General features: G+C 60.1%; 1 protein-coding gene across 3 annotated transcripts in view; it reads left to right on the top strand.

Annotated features, from left to right (window-relative positions):
* fam131b (family with sequence similarity 131 member B) overlaps positions 1-9,129 on the top strand; it is a 38,452-nt gene that overhangs the window by 24,419 nt on the left and 4,904 nt on the right. The window lies entirely within an intron of this gene.

The following is a 9,129-nucleotide window of genomic DNA, read 5'->3' as shown; positions in this document are numbered from 1 at the left end:
AGGTTGGAGGATGTTGGGTGGAATGGCTGGGGGGAGCTTTTGGAGGATGTTGGGGAGGATACTGGGGAGCTGGAGGATGTGGGTGGATGCTGGGGGAGCTGGAGGATGTTGGGCAGGAGCACTGGGGAGCCTGGAAGGATGTTGGGTGGATGTGGGGGAGCTGCGGAATGTTGGGTGGATGCTGGGGGAGTTGGGAGATGTTGGTGGATGCTGGGGGAGTTGGAGGATGTTGGGTGGATGCTGGGGGAAGCTGAAGGATGTTGGGTGGATGCTGGGGGAGCTGGAGATGTTGGGTGATGCTGGGGGGAGCTGAAGGCATGTTGGTGGATGCTAGGGGGAAGCTGGAGGATGTTGGGATGGATGCTGGGGAGCTGGAGGATGTTGGGTGGGATTGCTGGGGGGAGCTGGAGGATGTTGGGTGGATGCTGGGGGGAGCTGAAGGAATGTTGGGTGATGCTGGGGGAAGTTGGAGATGTTGGGGAGGCACACTGGGGGAGCTGGGGATGTTGGGTGGATGCCTGGGGGAGCTGGAAGGATGTTGGGGAGGACACTGGGGAGCTTGGAGGATGTTGGGTGGATGCTGGGGGGAGCTGGAGGATGTTGGGTGGATGTGGGGGAGCTGGAGGATGTTGGAGGATGCTGGGGGAGTTGGAGGATGTTGGGTGGATGCTGGGGGGAGCTGGAGGATGTTTGGGGAGGACACTGGGGGAGAGTTGGAGGATGTTGGGTGGATGCTGGGGGGAGCTGGAGGATTGTTTGGGGAAGGACACTGGGGGAGCTGGAGGATGTTTGGGGAGGACAACTGGGGGAGTTGGAGGATGTTGGGTGGATGCTGGGGGGGTTGGAGGATGTTGGGGAGGACACTGGGGAGCTGGAGGATGTTGGGGAGGACACTGGGGGGAGTTGGAGGATGTTGGGTGGATGCCTGGGGGGAGTTGGAGGTGATTGGGGGAGGACACATAAGGCGGGAGCTGGAGGATGTTGGTGGATCGCTGGGGGGAGTTGGAAGGATTGTTGGGGAGGACACGGGGGAGAGCTGGAGATGTTGGGAGGACACTGGGGGGAGCTGGAGGATGTTGGGGAGGATGCTGCAGTGGGGAAGCAGCCATATATGGGGACACTGGGGGAGGACAGCAATATATTGGGGGGACCATGGCTACCAATGCCCGCCATGCAGAGTCTGCCATTAAGTACAGGTGCCACAGAGCGTATGAGAAACCGCCTTAGGGCCACAGATATGTCATCGAAATGATTGGGCCCGTGTCTTCTGGTGCTTTGTGTATGTTATGCTTTTTCAGAAGTGTGGTTTTTTGTAAAATGGGCCTGTTTGGAGGGGGGGGCGTGGCCAAAAAGTGGGTGTGGCCTAAAAATTGCCACCCAGACATTTTTGTCCCTCCTTCTGCTTTTCAAATGTTGGGGGTATGAGTACATCCCCACTCACACTCTCAGCGGCCACTCAACAGCACTGAGTACATCCACACCCACTCACACCAGCAGACACTGCACAGCACTGAGTACATCCCCACTCACACTCCCAGCAGCCCTCACAGCACTGAGTACATTTCCCGCACTCACACTCAGGCAGCCACTGCACAGCACTGAGTAACAATCCCATCACACTCCAGCAGCGCACTTCACAGCACTGATCATCCCAACTCACACTCAGCAGCCACTCACAGCAACTGAGTACATCCCACTCACACTCCGGCGGGCCACTCACAGCACTGAGTACATCCCCACCTACACTCAGGCAGCCACTCACAGCACTGAGTACATCCCACTCACACTCAGCGGCCACTCACAGCACTGAGTACATCCCGCACTCCACACCTCAGCGGCCACTCACAGCACTGAGTAACATCCCCACTCAACACTCAGCGGGCCCACTCACAGCACTGAGTACATCCCCACTCACACTCAGCGGCCACTCACAGCACTGAGTACATCCCCACTCACAACTCGGCGGCCACTCACAGCACTGGATACATCCCACTCAGCACTCGCGGCCACTCACAGCACTGAGTACATTCCCCAGCTTACACACTTCGGCGGCCACCTCACAGCACTGAGTAATCCCACTCACACCGGGCGGCCATCACACGTCACTGAGTACATCCCCCTCAACACATCGGCGGCCACTCACAGCACTGAGTCATCCCACTCACACTCGGCAGCCACTCACAGCAACCTGAGTACATCCCACTCACATTCGGCAGCCACTCACGCACTGAGTAATTCCCCACTCACAACTTCGGCAGCCAACTCACAGCACTGAGTACATCCCCACTCACACTCGGCGGCCACTCACAGCACTGAGTTACATCCCCACTCACACTCGCGGCCACGTCACAGCAACTGAGTACTATCCCCCCTCACACTCGGCGGCCACTCACAGCACTGAGTACATCCACCACACCTCGGCGGCCCTCCAGCACTGAGTTTACATCCCCACTCACGACTCGGCGCCACTCAACAGCACTGAGTACCATCCCACTCACATTCGGCAGCCACCTCACAGCACTGAGTTACTCCCCACTCAACACTCGGCAGCCACTACAGCACTGAGGTAATCCCACTCACCTCCGGCAGCCACCTTCAACAGCACTGAGTACATCCCCACTCACACTCGGGCCGGCCACTCACAGCACTGAGTGACATCCACTCAGCATCGGCGGCCACTCACAGCACTGGAGTACATCCGCACCTCTATCACTCGGCGGCGTTGCCACTGCACAGCACTGAGTACAATCCCCACTCACAACTCGGGGGCGGCCCCTCACCAGTTGCACTGAGTACATCCCCCCCCAGTGTCCCTCCCCAACCATCCTCCAGCTCCCCCAGTGTCCTCCCCAACCATCCTCCAACTCCCCCCAGCATCCACCCAACATCCTCACAGCTCCCCCAAGTGTCCTCCCCAACATTCCTCCAACTCCCCCCAGGCATCCACCCAACATCCTCCAGCTCCCCCCAGTGTCTCCCCAACATCCTCAGCTCCCCCCAGCATCCACCCAACATCCTCCAGCTCCCCCCTAGTGTCCTCCCAACATCCTCCAGCTCCCCCCAGCATCCACCAACATTCCTCCAACTCCCCCCAGTATCCTCCCCAACATCCTCCAGCTCCCCCCAAGTGTCCTCCCCAACATCCTCCAACTCCCCCCAGCATCCACCCAACATCCTCCAGTCCCCCCAGTGTCCTCCCCACATCCTCCAAACTCCCCAGCATCCACCCAACATCCTCCAGCTCCCCCCAGTGTCCTCCCCAACATCCTCCAGCTTCCCCAGTGTCCTCTCCAACATCCTTCCAGCTCCCCCAAGTGTCCTCCCCCAACAATCCTCAACTCCCCCCAGCATCCAACCCAACATCCTCCAGTTCCTCCCAGCATCCACCCAACATCCTTCAGCTCCCCCCTAGCATCCACCAACATCCTCCAGCTTCCCCAGCATCCACCCAACATCCTCCAGCTCCCCCAGCATCCACCCAACATCCTCCAGCTGCCCCAGCATCCCCCCAACATCCTCCAGCTTTCCCCCAGCATCCTCCCCAACATCCTCCAGCTCCCCCAGCATCCACCCAACATCCCCAGCTTTCCCCCAGCATCCACCCAACATCCTCCAGCATTCCCCCAGCATCCACCCAACATCCTTCAGCTCCCCCCCAGCATCCACCCAACATCCTCCAGCTCCCCCAGCATCCCACCCAACATCCTCCAGCTCCCCCAGCATCCACCCAACATCCTCCAGCTCCCCCAGCATCCACCCAACATCCTCCAGCTTCCCCCAGCATCCACCCAACATCCTTCAAGCTCCCCCCCAGCATCCACCCAACATCCTCCAGCTCCCCCAGCATCCCACCCAACATCCTTCCAGCTGCCCCCAGCATCCACCCAACATCCTCCAGCTCCCCCCAGCATCCCAACCCAACATCCTCCAGCTTCCCCCAGCATCCACCCAAACATCCTCCAGCTGCCCCCAGCACCATCCCAACATCCTCCAGCTTCCCCAGCATCCACCCAACATCCTTCAGCTCCCCCCAGCATCCACCCAACATCCTCCAGCTCCCCCAGCATCCACCCAACATCCTCCAACTCATCCACCCAAACATCCTCCAGCTCCCCCCAGGCATCCACCCAACATCCTCCAGCTTCCCCCCAGCATCCACCCAACATCCTCCAGCTTCCCCAGCATGCACCCAACATCCCAGCTCCCCAGCATCCACCCAACATCTTCAGCTCCCCCCAGCATCCACCCAACATCTCCAGCTTCCCAAGCATCCACCCAACATCCTCCAGCTCCCCCAGCATCCACCCAACATCCTTCAGCTCCCCCATGCAATCCACCCAACATCCTCCAGCTTCCCCAGCATCCAACCCAACATCCTTTCAGCTTCCCCCAGCATCCACCCAACATCCGTCAGCTCCCCCAGCATCCAGCCCAACATCCTCAGCTCCCCCAGCATCACCCCAACATCCTCCAGCTCCCCCCAGCATCCACCCAACATCCTCCAGCTTCCCCCAGCATCCACCCAACATCCTCCAGCTCCCCCCCAGCATCCCACCCAACATCCTCCAGCTGCCCCTTACCTTCCTCCAGCTCCTCCCAGCGTCCTCCCCCAACATCCTTCAGCTTCCCCCAGCATCCACCCAACATCTCCAACTCCCCCCAGCATCCCACCCAACATCCTCCAGCTGCCCCCAGCATCCCACCCAACATCCTCCAGCTCCCCCCAGCATCCACCCAACATCCTCCAGCTTCCCCCAGCATCTAGCCCAACATCCTCCAGCTCCCCCAGCATCCACCCAACATCCTCCAGCTCCCCCCAGCATCCACCCAACATCCTCCAACTGCCCCTTTCCTTCCTCCAGGCTCCTCCCAGCGTCCTCCCCAACACCTTCAGCTTCCCAGCATCACCCAACATCCTCCAGGCTTCCGCCCCAGCATCCACCCAACATCCTCCAGCTTCCCCCAGCATCCACCCAACATCCTCCAGCTCCCCCAGCATCCCACCCAACATCCTCAGCTGCCCCTTACCTTCCTCCAGCTCCCCCCAGTGTCCTCCCCAACATCCTCCAGCTTTCCCCCAGTGTCCTCCCCAACATCCTCCAGCTCCCCCCAGTGTCCTCCCCCAACATCCTCCAACTCCCCCCAGCATCCACCCAACATCCTCCAGCTTCCCCCAGCATCCACCCAACATCCTTCAGCTCCCCTTAGCATCCACCCAACATCCTCCAGCTTCCCCCAGCATCCACCCAACATCCTCCAACTCCCCCCAGCATCCCACCCAACATCCTCCAGCTGCCCCTTACCTTCCTCCAGTGTCCTCCCCAGCATCCCCCTGCTTTCTGCAGCTCCCCCTGCTCCTACCACCATCCGGCTGTGCCCCAGGGCTCTCCTTCTCCTCCTCGTGACGTCACACACGCACTTGTTAGCGCCGCAGCTGCTGCACTGTGAATGGCTTTATGTTAGAACTGAAGCTGCGGCGCTAAGGGGAGACGTGCGTGTGATGTCACGGGAGCGGAGCCCTTTAAAAGCGGGACAGATCGGCGCCTATCCGGGACAGCGGGACGCGTAAAGCGGGACAGTTGGGAGGTATGTGAGTGGTTGCTGAGTGTGAGTGTACTCGGGGCTGTGAGTGGCTGCTGAGTGTGAGTGTACTCGGGGCTGTGAGTGGCTGCTGAGTGTGAGTGTACTCGGGGCTGTGAGTGGCTGCTAAGTGTGAGTGTACTCGGGGCTGTGAGTGGCTGCTGAGTGTGAGTGTACTCGGGGCTGTGAGTGGCTGCTGAGTGTGAGTGCCCTCGGGGCTGTGTATAGCTGCTGAGTGTGAGTGTACTCGGGGCTGTGAGTGGCTGCTGAGTGTGAGTGCCCTCGGGGCTGTGTATAGCTGCTGAGTGTGAGTGTACTCGGGGCTGTGAGTGGCTGCTGAGTGTGAGTGTACTTGGGGCTGTGAGTGGCTGCTGAGTGTGAGTGTCCATTACCTGAGCCCCCCATTACCTGAGCCCCCATTATCTGAGCCCCCATTACCTGAGCCCCCCATTACCTGAGCCCCCCATTACCTGAGCCCCCCATTACCTGCGCCCCCATTACCTGCGCCCTCCATTACCTGCACCCCCCATTACCTGAGCCCCCATTACCTGAGCCCCCCATTACCTGAGCCCCCCATTACCTGAGCCCCCCATTACCTGAGCCCCCATTACCTGAGCCCCCCCATACCTGAGCCCCCCATTACCTGAGCCCCCCATTACCTGAGCCCCCATTACCTGAGCCCCTTTACCTGAGCCCCCATTACCTGAGCCCCCATTACCTGAGCCCCCCATTACCTGAGCCCCATTACCTGAGCCCCCCATTACCTGAGCCCCCATTACCTGAGCCCCCATTACCTGAGCCCCCATTACCTGAGCCCCCCATTACCTGAGCCCCCATTACCTGAGCCCCATTACCTGAGCCCCCCATTACCTTGCGCGCCCCATTAACTGCGCCCTCCATTACCTGCACCCCCCATTACCTGAGCCCCCCATTACCTGAGCCCCCATTACCTGAGCCCCCATTACCTGAGCCCCCATTACCTGAGCCCCCATTACCTGAGCCCCCATTACCTGAACCCCTCATTACCTGAGCCTCCTTTACCTGAGCCCCCATTACCTGAGGCCCCCATTACCTGAGCCCCCCATTACCTGCGCGCGCCCTCCATTACCTGCACCCCCCCATTACCCTGAGCCCCCCATTACCTGAGCCCCCCATTACCTGAGCCCTCCATTACCTGAGCCCTCCATTACCTGGAGCCCCCATTACCTGAGCCCCCATTACCTGAACCCCTCATTACCTGAGCCCCCATTACCTGAGCCCCCATTACCTGAGCCCCCCCTTACCTGAGCCCCCCATTACCTGCGCCCTCCATTACCTGCGCCCCCATTACCTGCACCCCCCATTACCTGCAGCCCCATTACCTGAGCCCCCATACCTGCCATTACCTGAGCCCCCATTACCTGAGCCCCCATTACCTGAGCCCCCATTACCTGAACCCCTCATTACCTGAGCCCCCATTACCTGAGCCCCCCATTACCTGAGCCCCCCATTACCTGAGCCCCCATTTCCTGAGCCCTCCATTACCTGAGCCCCCCATTACCTGAGCCCCCATTACCTGAGCCCCCATTACCTGAGGCCCCCATTACCTGAGCCCCCCATTACCTGAGCCCCCATTACCTGCGCCCCCATTACCTGTGCCCTCCATTACCTGCACCCCCCCATTACCTGAGCCCCCATTTACCTGAGCCCCCCATTACCTGAACCCCCATTACCTGAGCCCCCCATTACCTGAGCCCCCCATTACCTGCGCCCCCATTACCTGCGCCCTCCATTACCTGCACCCCCCATTACCTGAGCCCCCCATTACCTGCACCCCCCATTACCTGAGCCCCCCATTACCTGAGCCCCCATGTGCTGCAGGGCTGCTTTGGGGGGAGTTTTTTGGAGTGGATGTGACAACAGTGACACATGGGGGTCAGTGCCTGGGCCTTATGGGGGCCGCACCCCATGTGCCAGCTCCTCTCCCTGCTCCCCTGTCGCCAGATGGTGCTGCAGTATTTCTTATATCCCCTCTTCCGGCAAGTTTGGGGGCTTCACCCCATTCAGAGTATTTCTGTACCAGTGGCCACCCAGTAGCAGAGTAGGGGCATCATACATCAGTCTACCCCCACTTTACCCCCACTTTACCCCCAGTGTCCCCCCACTGTACCCCCAGTGTACTCCCAGTGTTCCCCCACTGTACCCCCAGTGTCCCCCCACTGTACTCCAAGTGTTCCACCAGTGTACCCCTAGTGAACCCCCAGTGTTCCCCACGTGTATGCCCAGTGTACCCCCAGTGTTCCCACAGTGTTCCCCACATGTATGCCCAGTGTACCCCCAGTGTTCCCGCAGTGTTCCCCACGTGTATGCCCAGTGTTCCCCCAGTGTACCCCCAGTGTTCCCCCAGTGTTCCCCACGTGTATGCCCAGTGTACCCCCAGTGTTCCCCAGTGTACCCCAGTGTCCCACAGTGTTCCCCACGTGTTATGCCCAGTGTACCCCCAGTGTTCCCGCAGTTCCCCACGTGTATGCCCAGTGTACCCCCAGGTTCCCCAGTGTACCCCCAGTGTTCCCGCAGTGTTCCCCACGTGTATGCCCAGTGTACCCCCAGTGTTCCCCGCAGTGTTCCCCACGTGTATGCCCAGTGTACCCCCAGTGTTCCCCCAGTGTACCCCCAGTGTTCCCCCAGTATTCCCCACGTGTACGCCCAGTGTATCCCCAGTGTTCCCCCAGTGTACCCCCAGTGTTCCCGCAGTGTTCCCCAGGCAGTGATACATTGAATTAACTGGTCGCTTGTTCTGAGGCCCAGGGAGGAGATTGGGAACAGGAGGCTGGAGGGTTCGGGAGGAGATTGGGAACTGGAGGCTGGAGGGTTCAGGAGGAGATTGGGAGCAGGAGGTTGGAGGGTTAGGGAGGAGATTGGGAACAGGAGGCTGGAGGGTTCGGGAGGAGATTGGGAACTGGAGGCTGGAGGGTTCGGGAGGAGATTGGGAACTGGAGGTTGGAGGGTTCGGGAGGAGATTGGGAACAGGAGGCTGGAGGGTTCGGGAGGAGATTGGGAACAGGAGGCTGGAGGGTTCGGGAGGAGATTGGGAACTGGAGGCTGGAGGGTTCGGGAGGAGATTGGGAACAGGAGGCTGGAGGGTTTGGGAAGAGATAGGGAACAGGAGGCTGGAGGGTTCAAGAGGAGATTGGGAACAGGAGGCTGGAGGGTTCGGGAGGAGATTGGGAACAGGAGGCTGGAGGGTTCAGGAGGAGATTGGGAACTGGAGGTTGGAGGGTTCAAGAGGAGATTGGGAACAGGAGGCTGGAGGGTTCGGGAGGAGATTGGGAACAGAAGGCTGGAGGGTTCTGGAGGAGATTGGGAACAGGAGGCTGGAGGGTTCGGGAGGAGATTGGGAACAGGAGGCTGGAGGGTTCGGGAGGAGATTGGGAACTGGAGGCTGGAGGGTTCTGGAGGAGATTGGGAGCAGGAGGCTGGAGGGTTAGGGAGGAGATTGGGAACAGGAGGCTGGAGGGTTCAGGAGGAGATTGGGAGCAGGAGGCTGGAGGGTTCGGGAGGAGATTGGGA

Source organism: Xenopus tropicalis, chromosome 7 (assembly GCF_000004195.4).
Source record: "Xenopus tropicalis strain Nigerian chromosome 7, UCB_Xtro_10.0, whole genome shotgun sequence".
NCBI classification, from domain to species: domain Eukaryota; kingdom Metazoa; phylum Chordata; class Amphibia; order Anura; family Pipidae; genus Xenopus; species Xenopus tropicalis.
This window is presented reverse-complemented; position numbering and strand designations above follow the sequence as displayed.